This window comes from Macaca nemestrina, chromosome 4 (assembly GCF_043159975.1).
Source record: "Macaca nemestrina isolate mMacNem1 chromosome 4, mMacNem.hap1, whole genome shotgun sequence".
In the NCBI taxonomy this organism is placed as follows: domain Eukaryota; kingdom Metazoa; phylum Chordata; class Mammalia; order Primates; family Cercopithecidae; genus Macaca; species Macaca nemestrina.
This window is the reverse complement of record NC_092128.1, coordinates 128355186-128370551: the sequence shown is the minus strand read 5'-3', so window position 1 is coordinate 128370551 and position 15366 is coordinate 128355186. Positions and strand designations below refer to the sequence as shown.

General features: G+C 42.4%; 1 pseudogene; it reads left to right on the top strand.

Annotated features, from left to right (window-relative positions):
- The first annotated feature begins 6701 nt into the window (after positions 1-6701).
- LOC112428817 (translation machinery-associated protein 7-like) lies at positions 6702-6895 on the top strand (annotated as a pseudogene).
- Positions 6896-15366: the final 8471 nt, after the last annotated feature.

Here is a 15366-nt window from a genome sequence, read left to right as displayed (position 1 = left end):
TTTTTTTTTTGGACACAGAGTTTTGCTCTCGTTGCCCAGGCTGGAGTGTAGGGGTGTGATGTCAGTTCACTGCAACCTCTGCCTACTGGGTTCAATCAATTCTCCTGTCTCAGCCTCCTGAGTAGCTGGGATTACAGGCATGCGCCACCACACCCGGTACATTTTTTGTATTTTTAGTAGAGACAAGGTTTCGCCATGTTGGGCAGGCTGGTCTCGAACTCCTGACCTCAGGTGATCCACCGCCTTGGCCTCCCAAAGTGCTGGGATTACAGGCGTGAGCCACCACGCCAGGCCAACACACTGGCTTTTTTATTCCCTTCACTTCAAATATGCAGAGCACTAAAGATATTCAAACACTTGAGGAAAATGTCTAATATGAAAGATATTTTTTATTTTTTTATTTTATTTATTTATTTATTTATTTTTGAGACAGAGTCTCACTCTGTTGCCCAGGCTGGAGTCCAGTGGTGAGATCTCAGCTCACTGCAAGCTCCACCTCTCGGGTTCATGCCATTCTCCTGCCTCAGCCTCCTGAGTAGTTGGGACTACAGGTGCCCACCACCACTCAGCTAATTGGTTTTGTTTTGTTTTGTATTTTTAGTAGAGATGGGGTTTCACCGTGTTAGCCAGGATGGTCTCGATCTCCTGACCTCGTGATCCACCTACCTCAGCCTCCCAAAGTGCTGGGATTACAGGCGTGAGCCACCGCACCCGGCCATGAAGGATATAATAAACACATGCATAGAAAAATAGAAATTGGAGGAAACAGGAGCTATGTAGGAAGAAGAAAACTTAAACAAATCAATAACAATGACAACAAAATCAACTATCATTTCAACTGGCTAAAACTAAAACAATTTAAGCAACAAAATAAAAAACATTTATACCTTGATTTATAAATCAAGGCATTTATACCTTGATGTACAATCCAAGGTGTAAAATAAATAACTATGTGTCCGTAATGATAAAATAAGTGATTGTGGCCAGGCGCAGTGGCTCACGCCTATAATCCCAGCACTTTGGGAGGCTGAGGCAGGCGGATCACCTGAGGTCAGGAGTTCAAGACCAGCCTGAGCAACAAGGTGAAACCCTGTCTCTACTAAAAATACAGAAGTTAGCCGGGTGTGGTGGCGCATGCCTGTAATCCCAGCTACTCAGGAGGCTGAGGCAGGATAATCACTTGAACCCAGGAGGCAGAGGTTGTAGTGAGCCGAGATCGCACCATTGCACTCCAGCCTGGGTGACAAGAGTGAAACTCTGTCTGAAAAAAAAAAAAAAAAAAGTTGGTTTTTGTTAAAAACTAAAAGACAGACACACACATTAGCCTAAGCCTACCCAGGGTCAGGATCATCGATACACTGTCTTCCACTTCCACATCTTGTCCCACTGAAAGTTCTTCAGGGACAATAACATGCTAGGAGCTGTCATCTCCCACGATAACAATGCCTTCTTCTGGAATACCTCCTGAAGGACCTGCCTGAGGCTCTTAAGGAGGTGTCACTATTTTCAAAAATATGTCCAGTGCGGTTTGCTTATTTGTTTGTTTGCTTATCATAGATTTTCTTATAAAGAGATAATGCACCATGGATATTTCTCTTCATTAATGAAAACCTTTTGGTGTTGGGGTCTGCTACAATTTGGTTTGTTTGAGCCCTCCAAATGTCATTTTGATCTTCAGGCCAGTCACGGTGGCTCACGCCTGTAATCCCAGCACTTTGGGAGGCCGAGGCGGGTGGATCACCTGAGGTCGGGAGTTTGAGACCAGCCTGACCAACATGGAGAAATCCCGCCTCTACTAAAAATACAAAATTAGCCAGGCGTGGTAGTGCGTGCCTGTAATCCCAGCTACTCGGGAGGCTGAGGCAGAAGAATCATTTGAACCCGGGACACAGAGGTTGTGGTGAGCCAAGATCACACCATTACACCCCAGCCTGGCCAACAATAGTGAAACTCCATCTCAAGAACAAAAGAAAAAAAAAAAAGGCAGGGTGCAGTGGCTCATGCCTGTAATTCCCACACTTCGGGAGGCTGAGGCGGGCGGATCACGAGGTCAGGAGTTTGAGACCAGCCTGGCTAATATGGCGAAACTCTGTCTCTACTAAAAATACAAAAATTAGCCAGGTGTGGTGGCATACACCTGTAGTCCCAGCTACTCAGGAGGCTGAGGCAGAAGAATCGCTTGAACCCGGGAGGTGGAGGTTGCAGTGAGCTGAGATTGTGCGACTGCACTCCAGCCTGGGTGACAGAGCAAGACTCCATCTCAAAAAAAAAAAAAAAAAAAAAAGTAGTGGTAGGGTGGATGGGGACTGTGGGGCCTATAACTTACTAGGAGAGAGGACAGGATGCTTTCTTATGGCTATACTTATAATCTTTTTGAAACACATTTTAAAAGGAGAACCACATCATAAATGAATCACATTTATTCATGATCTTGATTTGCATGACATAGTGATACTCAAATTTAGTATCATTGCCTAGCACATATTAGATGTTCAACAAGCACCCCTTTCTGAAAAACAGTGTTATTAACATTCACACAATGTTTTTTGAGCACATACTAAATGCTGGAGCCACTATGGTAAATAAGACCAACGTGGGCCAGGAACCATGGTACATGCCTATGCTCCTAGCACTTAGGGAGACCCAGGCGGGCAGATGGCTTGAGCTCAGGAGTTTTATACCACCCTGGCCAACATGACGAAATCCTGTCTCTACAAAAATTAGCCGGGCATGATGGCTTGTGCCTATAATCCCAGCTACTTGGGAGGCTGAGGTGGGAGGATTCTTGAGTCGAGGAGGTTGAGGCTGCAGTGAGCAGGGATTGAGACCCTGTCTCCAACAACAACAACAACAACAAAAATCAATGTGAGACCTCAAGGAGATTAAATGCTGCTGAGAGAAATAGGCAAAAAATTAAAGACAAACAAAGAAATGACAGATTGCAGTTACGTGCTTTAAAGGAAACAAACAAGCAAAAATTGCTGAGGTGAGGAAGGAAAACATCTAGGGTAAGTTTCCTAATATGAGAACTATTCCCTTCATTTATAAATTTTTTTTTTATCGAATCTATTTATTTGAGACAGTCTCACTCTGTCGCTCAGGCTGGAGTACAGTGGCGCAGTCTTGGCTCACTGAAACCTCCACCACCTAGGTTCAAATGATTCTCCTGCCTCAGCCTACTGAGTAATTGGGATTACGCGCATGTGCCACCACGCCCAGCTAATTTTTTTTTTTTTGTATTTTTAGTAGAGAGAAGTTTTTGCCATGCTGGCCAGGCTGTTCTCAAGCTCCTGGCCTCAAGTGATCCGCCCACATCAACCTCCCAAACTGTTGGGATTACAGGCATTTACCACCATGCCCAGCCTATAAATTATTTTTATATATACTAGACTAGTGCTGGTTTAAAAGGACTAAATTATACTCTGGTTATGTTTGTTTGTTGTTTGTTTGTTTGTTTGTTTGTTTGTTGAACTTAGGTCTTGCTGTGCTGCCTAGGCTGGTTTTCAATTCCTGGGCTCAAACTATTGTCCTTTCTCATTTTTCTGAGTAGCTGGGATTACAGCCACCCTCGCCTGTCAAAATTACTAAATTAAATACAATTGTGTTATCTCGTTTATTTTAAAATTCCATTAAGCTATAAATAGGTCAGGTGTAGTGGCTCATGTCTGTATTCCCAGCACTTTGAGAGGCAGAGACAAGAGGATCACTTGAGGTCAGGAGTTCAAGACCAGCCTGGCCAAATGGGGCCAACCCCGTCTCTACTAAAAATACAAATAGTAGCCAGGTGTGGTGGCAGGTGCTGTAATTGCAGCTACTTGGGAGGAGGCTGAGGCAGGAGAATCGCTTGAACCTGGGAGGCAGAGGTGGCAGTGAGCTGAGATTGTGCCACTGCTCTCCAGCCTTGGCGATACAGGGAGACTCCCTTTCAAACAAACAAACAAACAAACAAAAAACGCTATAAATGAAAGATGACATCGTTGCTAAAATTTTCTTCTGCTTATTTATCTATAATTTTGTTTCAGTTAGTAAAATAAATCATTGGTAAAGTAATTTCTTTAAAGTTTTTCAATAGGTGGTTATAATGCAACATTCCATTACTTGTAGCAACATGTTGCAAATTTAAGTACTAGATCAAATACTAAGTTTGGCCATCCTTCAGGGAAAAAAAAAAAAAAAAGCCATGCGATTTTGATAGTTACTTATAGTCCCAGGCAACTAATCCCAGACTTCTGGATTTAATGGGCCAGTGAGGAAAAAATTCAGAGTGGGTGTTGAAAGTATTCACAAAGGGATACCAGCTTTACCTTTTTAAAATGGGAAGAAGGTAATATGAGAACACGGGAAGGTCATATAAATTTAATAATTTAGTTTTATAACAGCACATGGTCTTTATTGAACTCATTTTGCCATAAACTGGCAAAAACTGTTAAGGACGTGTGCCCATCCATCAGTGTTTATTCACACAATCAAAGACACACGTGGGCTTCTGGTTTGTATACCCAGAAACTGTAATACAGCATTTTGCCTGGAGATGATCAGACTGGATTTCAGGGCTGAGTTCTCACTAAGCCAGCTCATATGCAGGCATTCGTTTATCACTAGAGCATGTATATTTACAGTTATTCAAGATTCATATCCATTCTGTGATTTCTAGGAATGACCCCAAACAGAGAATCAAAGTGAATAAAAGCCAAATGGAGTTGGATGGGTTTAAGGAAAATTTCATCCAGGCTATTAAAAAAAAAAAGTCTTGAATTCTTCCTAGTCCACAAAAGAACATATGCCTTGTATCTTGAATACTTTGGCTCATCTGGTACGGTGTTTGTATTTTGATAGTGTCGGATTCATACTGTTTCTGAGTTGTACTTTCCTTACTGTATAGCTCCCCATTTACTGACTAGAATATATTCTCATGAGCCAGACAAAAGGAGACAACTAATAACTTTATTTAATTTTTGTTTGAACCTTAATTCTTTTTTTTTTTTTTTTTTTTTTTTGAGACAGGTTTCACTTTGTCCCCCAGGCTGGTATGCAGTGGTGCAATCTCGGCTCATTGCAACCTTTGCTTCCTGGGTTCAAGTGATTCCGTAGCCTCAGCCTCACAAGTAGCTGGGATCACAAGCACATGCTACCACGCCCAGCTAATTTTTGTATTTTTTGTAGAGATGGGGTTTCGCTCGCCATGTTTTAAAATTCCATTAAGGCTGGTCTAGAACCCCTGAGCTCGAAGCAATCCATTCTTCTCATCCTCCCAAAGTACAGGCATAAGCCACTGCATCTGGCCTTTTTAATTCATTTTTAAGTGATAATGATTTTAACTATGGAATGTCTTTCAATGTCCAAAAAGTATATGTGCGCATATATATATAAATAATATTTTCAAAGATTTGATGGTAAGATTTATCAGCCAAAATGGCCTATGGAAGAGAATGTGGGAAACAGAGGTAACAGAGTCCTTTTTATTTATTTATTTATTTATTTGAGACAGAGTCTTCCTTTGTCACCCAGGTAGGAGTGCAGTGGTGCGATCTCAGCTCACTGTGACCTCTGCCTCCTGGGTTCAAGTGATTCTCCTGCCTCAGCCTCCCAAGCAGCTGGGCCTACAGGTGCATGTCACCACACCCAGAGAAAATAGGGAATTCTTTAGTAAACAGTATTAAACAGTATTGGATGAACTCTGTGGCTATTCAGGAAAACAGGAAAAAAGAGAACTAGCTTGCTGTCTCACTTCTTTGTTTTTTGTTTTTAATTTATTTATTTTATTTTTATTTTTTTGAGATGGAGTCTCTCTCTGTCACCCAGGCTGGAGTGCAATGGCGTGACCTTGGCTCACTGCAACCTCTGCCTCCCGGGTTCCAGTGATTCTCCTGGAAAAATTTTGTAGTTTTAGTAGAGACAGGGTTTCATCATGTTGGCCAGGCTGGTTACCAACTCTTGACCTCAGGTGATCCGCCTACCTCGGTCTCCCAAAGTGTTGGGATTACAGGCATGAGCCACCATGCCTGGCCATATTATTTTTTAATTTTAAAAAAATTGTTTTTTAATATAAAGGTGGAGTCTCAAAATGTTGCCCAGGGTGGTTTCCACCTCCTGGGTTCAGGTGATCCTCCTGCCTTGGCCTCCAAAAGTGTTGGGATTACAGGCTTGAGCAACCGTTACTGGCCTGTAGTTTCATTTATTTGTTTGTTTATTTTTTTGTGTGACAGGGTCTCATTCTGTCACCCAGGCTGGAGTGTAGCTGCTGCTCACTGCAGCCAAAACCTACTGGGCTCATGTGATCCTCCCACCTCAATCTCCTGAGTACCTGGGATGATAAGTGTGTGCCACCAAGCCTGACTGATTTTTAAAATTTTTTGCAGAGACCAGGTTTCACTGTGTTGCCCAGGGTGATCTTGAGCTTCTGGGCCTAAGCAATCCTCCTGCCTTAGCCTCCTCAAGTGTTGGCCCACAGTTTTAAATAGTAACTCCTTTTCTGTCCTTCTGAAGTTTTTATCATCTATATGTAAAATTTAGTGATGTCACATGAATTTGCTTATAGATTATTTTCATAATTCTAGGAAACCAGATATTAAACAATAAACTTATTCTATGAGCTTAGTTATTTTATTTATATATATATATATATATATATGTGACAAAACCCCATCTGTATATATTTATAAAACATAAAGGCCATGGGTGGGGAAGGGACGGCAGGCACTATGTCCGGCAGCAAAGGTGGCAAGAAGAAGGCCCTGAAACAGCCTAAGAAGCAGGCCAAGGAGATGGATGAGGAAGATAAGGCTTTCAAGCAGAAACAAAAAGAGGAGCAGAAGAAACTCAAGGAGCTAAATGCGAAGGCAGTGGGGAAGGGCCCCTGGCCACAGGTGGAATTAAGAAATCTGCCAAAAAGTGAGCTGCTCCTTGTGCCTGAGGAAATGGTGACCCTTTATTTCATCCATATTGAAACACCTGTATTCCCTGCCGTAACATCTTTTACCACCTATAGCTGGAATTCAGTGTTGTCTTGGAGCTGTTGTACATTTAAGAATAAACTTTTGTAAAATGAATGAATGAATGAATGAATGAATGCCAGGCGCGGTGGCTCATGCCTGTAATCTCAGTACTTTGGGGTGCTGAGGCAGTGGATCACTTGAGGTCAGGAGTTCAACCAGCCTGGCCAACAAGGCGAAACCCCATCTGTACTGAAAAAAAAAAAAAAAAAAAGATACAAAACTTAGCTGGGCGTGGTGGTGGTCACCTGTAGTCCCAGCTACTCAGGAGGCTGAGGTGGGAGAATTGCTTGAACCCAGGGGGCAGAGGTTGCAGTGAGCCAAGATGCCCACTGCACTCCAGCCTGGGCGACTTCTTCTCAAAAAATGAAAAAACCCAAAGTAAAAAATATGTTGGGCCAAGTGCAGTGGCTTATGCCTGTAATCCCAGCACTTTGCGAGGCTAAGGCGGGTGGATCATGAGGTCAAGAGATTAAGACCATCCTGACCAACATGGAGAAACCCCATCTCTACTAAAAATACAAAAATTAGCTGGGCATGGTGGTGCACGCCTGTAGTCCCAGCTGCTCGGGAGGCTGAGGCAGGAGAATTGCTTGAACCCGGGAGACAGATGTTGCAGTGAGCCAAGATTGCGCCACTGCACTTCAGCCTGTGCAACAGAGCAAAACTCTGTCTCAAAAAAAAAAAAAAAAAAAAATTAAATGTTTAGAGCAGCTTGGCATACTGTGTTTTGTTTTTACTTTTTTTTTTTTCTTTGAGACAAGGTCTTGCTTGGTCGCCCAGGCTGGAGTGTAGTGGTGTGATCATGGCTCACTACAGCCTTGACCTCCTGGATCAATTGATCTTTTACCTCAGCCCCCCCAAATAGCTGGGACCACAGGTGTGCACCACCAGACCTGCCTAATTTTTATATTTTTGGTAGAGATGAGGTTTCGCCAAGTTACCCAGGCTAGTGTCAAACTCCTGGGCTCAAGCAAACCCAAAGTACTGGCACTACAGGCATGAGCTCCTTGCCTGACTAGTAATGTTTGTTTGGCTGGTTGGTTTTTTGTTTGTTTGTTTGTTTTGAGACAGAGTCTCACCCTGTCTCCCAGGCTGGAGTGCAATGGTGCAATCTCGGCTCACTGCAACTTCTGCCTCCCGGGTTCAAATGATTCTCCTGTCTCAGTCTCCCGAGTAGCAGAGATTACAGGTACCCACCACCATGCCCAGCTAATTTCTGTATTTTTAGTACAGACAGGATTTCACCATGTTGGCCAGGCTGGTCTCGAACTCCTGACCTTGTTATCTGCCTGCCTCCACCTCCTAAAGTGCTGAGGCGTGAGCCACCGCACCCAGCCCTTGCTAGTAATTTTTAAATAGTGATTATAATTACAAGCAAAAGCGTAATATATATGTTTGTAAAAATATTAAGTGAACTAGTCTGGGTGTGGTGGTTCATGCCTGTAATCTCAGCACTTTGGGAGGCTGAGGTGGGCGTATCACGAGGTCAGGAGTTTGAGACCAGCCTGGCCAGCATGGTGAAACCCCGTCTCTACTAAAAATACACAAATTAGCCAGGCATCGTGGCGTGTGCCTGTAATCCCAGCTACTTGGGAGGCTAAAGTAGGAGAGTCACTTGAACCTGGGGGGTGGAGGTTGCAGTGAGCTGAGATCGTGCCACTGCACTGTAGCCTAGTTGACAGAATGAGACTCTGTTTCAAAAATATATATATATATATTTACTAAGTGAACTTTCAAAAAAAGTGGATTTCAGCCAAGTGCAGTAGTACACTTATGTAGTCCTAGCTACTAAGAAGGCTAAAGCCTTCACTTGATAGCCTTATTGAGAAATATAAGACTATATTCAAAAGAGACTATTCCTTTTGATAATGTCACTTCTGTTTTTATTAACTTGTGATGAGGCATATCTTGTTGTTGTTGTTGTTTTGTTTTCTTTTTTTGTTTTTGAGACAGAGTCTCACTCTCTCACTTTGTTGCCCAGGCTAAAGTGCAGTGGCACGATTTTGGCTCACTGCAACCTCTGCCTCCTAGGTTCAAGTGATTCTCCTGTTTCAGCCTCCCAACTAGCTGGGACGACAGGCGCACATCACCACGCCCGGCTAATTTTTGTATTTTTGGTATAGACGAGGTTTCACCATGTTGGCCAGGCTGGTCTTGAACTCCTGAGCTCATGTGATCCACACGCCTCAGCCTCCCAAAGTGGTGGGATTACAGGTGTGAGCCACTACGCCTGGCCTTGATGAAGCATATCTTAAATAAAACGTGTGGAGTTTTTTGTTTTTATTTTTTTATTTTTAGAGACAGGGTCTCACTCTGTGGCCCAGGCTGGAATGCAGTGGCATGATAAAGCTCACTGCAGCCTCAAACTCCTGGGCTTAAGCAATCCTCCTACCTTAACCTCCTGAGTAGCTAGGTCTACAGGCACATGCCACTGTGCCCGGCTCACCTTTAAATTTTTTAGAAACTGGGCCTTGCTCTGTTTCCCAAGCTAGTTTCAAACTCATAGCCTCAAGCATTCCTCCTGCTTCCGCCTCCCAAAGTACTGAGAGTGATTACAGGTGTGAGCCACCATTCTCAGCCTTAAATAAGATTTTAAGTCTTGAAAATAACAAAATTTCTCTCTTTCCTCTTTCATTTATAAAGTACATCATTTCTAGAATTAATGATTTTGTTATAAAGACCAGAATATCATCAATATGAAAAATAATTTTACAGTCGATAGTTCATTTGAATTGTAGAACTCAGTTGCAAAGATAAAGGTAGGGCGGCTGGGTGCGGTGGCTCACGCCTGTAATCCCAGCACTTTGGGAGGCCGAGGTGGGCAAATTACCTGAGGTCAGGAGTTCGAGACCAGCCTGACCAACATGGAGAAACCCTGTCTCTACTAAAAATACAAAAAATTAGCTGGGCGTGGTGGGGCATGACTGTAATTCCAACTACTCCGGAGGCTGAGGCAGAAGAATCACTTGAACCTGGAAGGCGGAGGTTGTGGTGAGCCGAGATCCCACCATTGGACTCCAGCCTGGGAAACAAGAGTGAAACTCTGTCTCAAAAAAAAAAAAGGTAGACAGGGATGAACATATTTGAAACTGGATATATTTAATGGTGATGTTGCAAGTTAGGTATCTTCAGCATGATTTCTTCTAGGTAAAAAACACATAAGAAAGGTTTTACTAGGTTATAAACATCTTAAATATCTGGGCTTTTTTTTTTTTTTTTGTATTTTAGAAAGAAAAAACATTTTTTACCTGATAATTTTTATTTATTTATTTTATTTTAATTCTTTTTTTTTTTTTTTTTTTTTTTGAGACAGAGTTTCGCATTTGTTGCACAGGCAGGAGTGCAATGGTGCGATCTCGGCTCACTGCAACCTCTGTCTCCTGAATTCAAGCAATTCTCCTGCCTCAGCCTCCCTAGTAGCTGAGATTATAGGCATGTGTCACCATGCCCGGCTGATTTTCATATTTTCAGTAGATACAGGGTTTATTCCTGTCGGTCAGGCTGGTCCAGAACTCTTGACCTCAGGTGATCCACCTGCCTCAGCCTCCCAAAGTGCTAGGATTACAGGCATGAGCCACTGCGCCTTGCCTTCATTTAAAAATGTTAACTGTTTCTCCTTGTGGTGTTAGCATCACCAATGGAAGGAGCATGACCTTTAATGTCACACAGTCCTAGTTTAAACTCTGCTTCTTCCATTTACTCACTGTGACCATGGGAAATTTAGTTGAACTCTCTGAGATTTATTTTCATAATTTGTAAAATGGGAACAATAACCCAAAGTTTGTATGATACATTACACAATTTATAATTGAATTTATGTCACATATAGTGGATGTTCAACAAATGGCAGCTATAGTTGTTATTGTTTTTGTTATCACTATAAATCCACCAGCCTGGGAAACACGGTGAAACCTCATCTCTACAAAAAAATACAAAGCTTAGTCAAGTGTGGTGGCGTGTGCCTGTAGTCCTAGCTACTGAGGAGGCTGAGGTGGGAGAATGGATTGAGTCCTGGAGTACAAAGCTGCATTGAGTAATGATTATACCAGTGCACTGCAGCCTGCTTGACAGAGAAAAGATCCTGTCTCAAAAATAATAATAAAATAAAATTTAAAAATGACTAGATGCAGTGGCTCACACCTATAATCCCAGCAGTTTGGGAGGCTAAGGTTGGAGAATCCACTGATCTCCAGAGTTTGAGACCAGCCTGGGCAACATGGTGAGATCCTGTCTCAATAAAGTCCTTTATAGCCTGTTAATTTGGTTAGGTTTTTAGTTGCATTTATTATTCCATGTGTGTGTCTTTTTTGTTTTTGTTTTGTTTATGAGACAGAGTCTGACTTTGTCACCCAGGCTGGAGTATAGTGGCGTGATCTCGGCTCACTGCAGCCTCACCTCCCAGGCTCAAACGATCCTCCCATCTCAGTCCCCCAGGTAGTTGGGACTACAGGTGCACACCACCATGCCTGGCTAATTTTTGTATTTTTCATAGAGACAGGGTTACGTCATGTTGCCCAGGCTGGTCCCAAACTCTTGATCTCAACTGATCTGCCCACTTCAGACCAGAATTACAGGCATGACCCACCGCTCCCGGCTGCTTTTATTATTCGTTTCAAATCATTTAAGGGTAGAGTAATATTCACCTTTTTGTTCTCCTTAGTGTCTAACAGAATATCTTGTGTTTACAACTCAATACATTTATCTATTTACTGAATAATTGAATTCATACACATTTAGCTTAACTTTAGTCAGTTAAGTCAGAACTACAACATTTGTGTAACAACATCTTGGTATAAAGGAAAAACTACTTTCTCAAATTATTGGGCCAGCCTTGATATTCTCTGTAATTAATTGCTATGGCAAATCAAGATACATATTTAATACATTTATTTTAATTTGATTAGTTTTTCTCCAACATTTTACACTTAAAAGAACCCAAACCTACAGAAAAGTTGTTTTTCTTTTTGATGATGATTGCATAGACTACTTGTTCCATTTTGTAATAAAATGTTTTGATTTGAAGGTCAGTTGATTTGGTTAACTGATGCTAAATTTCAGTAAGTTTCAGGTAGGTTGTCCAATCTTTGTTTAACTGTTGGAGTCTTTGTTGGAGACTGTCCAAAGCTCCTAACTGGAGGAGATTAGCAGTTTGGAAAAAATACTGTAGTTGAGTAAATTCAGAGATTAAATTGATCTGCTGCATCCACCCCAGGTGGTATCAGGTAATGAAAGATAAAAGAATGCCTTAATCATTGGCTCATTGCAAAAACAACAAGAAAAAAAAAGTAGTGGTATAATAGAGCAATGGGGAAGCAATCACAAAACATTACTGGGTTGAAGTATTTTGGTGAACCTTATTTGAAGGTTATTTGCTGATTAAGATAAGTAGAAGCTATTTCAAAATGTTAATTTTGTCCCTCCACCCATGAAATCTGGTTTATGCTCTCATTTATGGCTAGTGTAAAATAGCTGAACTGAAGGTTGGAACATTTCATCAGAAATTTAATCCACCTGTCCAGGGTTTATTTAAAGCCTCTGATATTTGATCATTTCACTAAAACAACTTAGGACCATGCTGACCATGCTGATTTAGTTGGGCCACGTTTTCTAAGATGCTATACATTATCACACATGACACCATTATACTATGAGGTCTAACAGCTCATTTCTGCTCAATAGAATTTCTATGGGGAAATACTGAAGATTAATTGATGTGGTATTCATGGTCAGAAATAAAAGACAGTATAAATACCGTGTTTTCCTCCAAAGGTGGAGAAAGGAAAAAATTTATTTCTGTCCTGACTTTTCAGAAAACTCAGTTAAATTCACTGCCCAAGAAATGTGATTTGCTTGGCCGGGCGCGGTGGCTCAAGCCTGTAATCCCAGCACTTTGGGGGGCCGAGACGGGCGGATCGCGAGGTCAGGAGATCGAGACCATCCTGGTTAATACGGTGAAACCCCGTCTCTACTAAAAAGTACAAAAAACTAGCCGGGCGAGGTGGCGGGCGCCTATAGTCCCAGCTACTTGGGAGGCTGAGGCAGGAGAATGGCGTGAACCCGGGAGGCGGAGCTTGCAGTGAGCTGAGATCTGGCCACTGTACTCCAGCCTGGGCGACAGAGCGAGACTCCGTCTCAAAAAAAAAAAAAAAAAAAAAAGAAATGTGATTTGCTGAATTCTGAAATGAAAAAGCATCCTGTCTTCTCACTTATTTGTTTTTTGAGACAAGAATCTTGCTCTGTCACCCAGGGTGGAGTGCAGTGTCACGATCTCAGCTCAGTGCAACCTAACCTTCACCTCCTAGGTTCAAGCGATTCTCATGCCTCAGCCTCCTGAGTAGCTGGGACTACAGGTGTGCTCACTGCATTCTCCACCTCCCAGGTTCAAGCAGTTCTTATGCCTAAGCCTCCCGAGTAGCTGGGATTACAGGCGTGTGCCACCCCACTTGGCTAATTTTGGTATATTTTGTAGAGACACAGTTTTGTCATGATTCCCAGACTGGTCTCGAACTCCTGAGCTCAACCAGTTCACCCACCTTGGCATCCTAAACTCTTGGGCTTACACGCGTGAGCCATTGCACCCAGCCGTTCTCACTTTTTTCTTGTGTGTTTCATAAACGTGTCAAAGTGTAGTCAAAATTAATTTGTTATGAAGGAAAATGCAAATTAATCAGAATGATTTAAAAGGAAATCTGGACTCGGCCTGGAAGCTCACGGTGTAATGTCAGCACTTTCGGAGACTGAGCTGGGAGGATCACTTGAGCTCAGGATTTTAAGGCTGTAATGAGCTATGATCTTGCCAGTTCACTACAGCTTGGGTGAGAGAGCTAGACCCTGTCTCTTAAAAAGCAAATAAATAATTAAGTAAAAGGAAATTCAATGAATTTATTTTAAAATAGTTATAGGGCTTGGTGCAGTGGCTTACACCTGTAATACCAGCACTTTGGGAGGCCAAGATGGGTGGATGACCTGAGGTTAGGAGTTCGAGACCAGCTGGACCAACATGGTGAAACCCCCATCTCTACTGAAAATGCAAAAAATTAGCTGGACATGGTGGCAGGCACCTGTAATCCCAGCTACTCAGGAGGCTGAGGCAGGAGAATCGCTTGAATCCAGGAGGCAGGGGTTGCAGTGAGCCGAGATCACACCACTGCACTCCAGAATGGGTGCGACAGAGTGAGACTCCGTCTCAAAAATAAATAAATAAAAATAAAAATAGTTATAAATTGGCCAGCGCAATGGCTCATGCCTGTAATCCCAGAACTTTGGTAGGCCAAGGTGGGCGGATCATGAGGTCAGGAGATTGAAACCATCCTGGCCAACATGGTGAAATCCTGTCTCACTAAAAATAAAAAAATTAGCTGGTTGTGGTGGCGCACACCTGTAATCCCAGCTACTTGGGAGGCGAGGCATGAGAATCGCTTGAACCCAGGAGGTGGAGGTTGCAGTGAGCTGGGATCGTACCACTGCACTCCAGCCTGGTGACAGCGAGATCCTGTCTCAAAAAAAAAAAAAGATTATAAATTGTGAAAGACAACACTGTTGAAAGAAATTAAGGGTACAAAGAAAAAGGAAATTTCCCCTGTATGCCTGTTCCTCCCTTCTTTCAATCTTAGTTTCATATATCACAGGTGCATAGTCTTGATAGTTTTGTGGGTATGCTTCTAGGTATAGGCTATATACATACAAGTATCTCTACAGTTACGTGTGTATAGTTTATACACATGTGTCCACCCACCCCTTTTGTTTTTCTCTTTTTTTGAGCCAGAGTCTCACTCTGTCACACAGGTTGGAGTGCAGTGGCACAAGCTCAGCTCACTGTAACCTCTGCCTCCTCGGCTCAAGTGATCCTCCCACCTCAGCCTCCCATGTAGCTGGGAACACAAATGCTCTCCACCATGCCTGGCTAATTTTTTACAGTTTTTGTAGAGACAGGGAGTCTCACTTTTTTGCCCAGGCTGGCCTCAAACTCCTGAGTTCAAGTGATCTGCCCACCTTGGCCTCCCAAAATTTCAGGGTTACAGGTGTGAGCCACTGTACCCAACCACACCCACTCATTTTGAATGGCAGAATTATTTTTAAAGTTTATTTTTATTTTAAATTGACAAACAATAGTTGTGTGTATTTATGGGGTACAAAACAACATTGCATTTTCAGGAATACAATGTGGAAAATTAATCTAATTTACATATTTATTACCTCAAATAACTTTTGTGGTGAGAACATTTGAAATTTACACTTCTCAGCAAGTTTGCAGTGCACAATACACTATTATTAGCTATATTTACCACGCTATGCAGGTGGCATTATTTATTTATTTTTTTGGAGATCAGGTCTCACTCTGTCACCCAGGCTGGAGTGCAATGGCACCGTG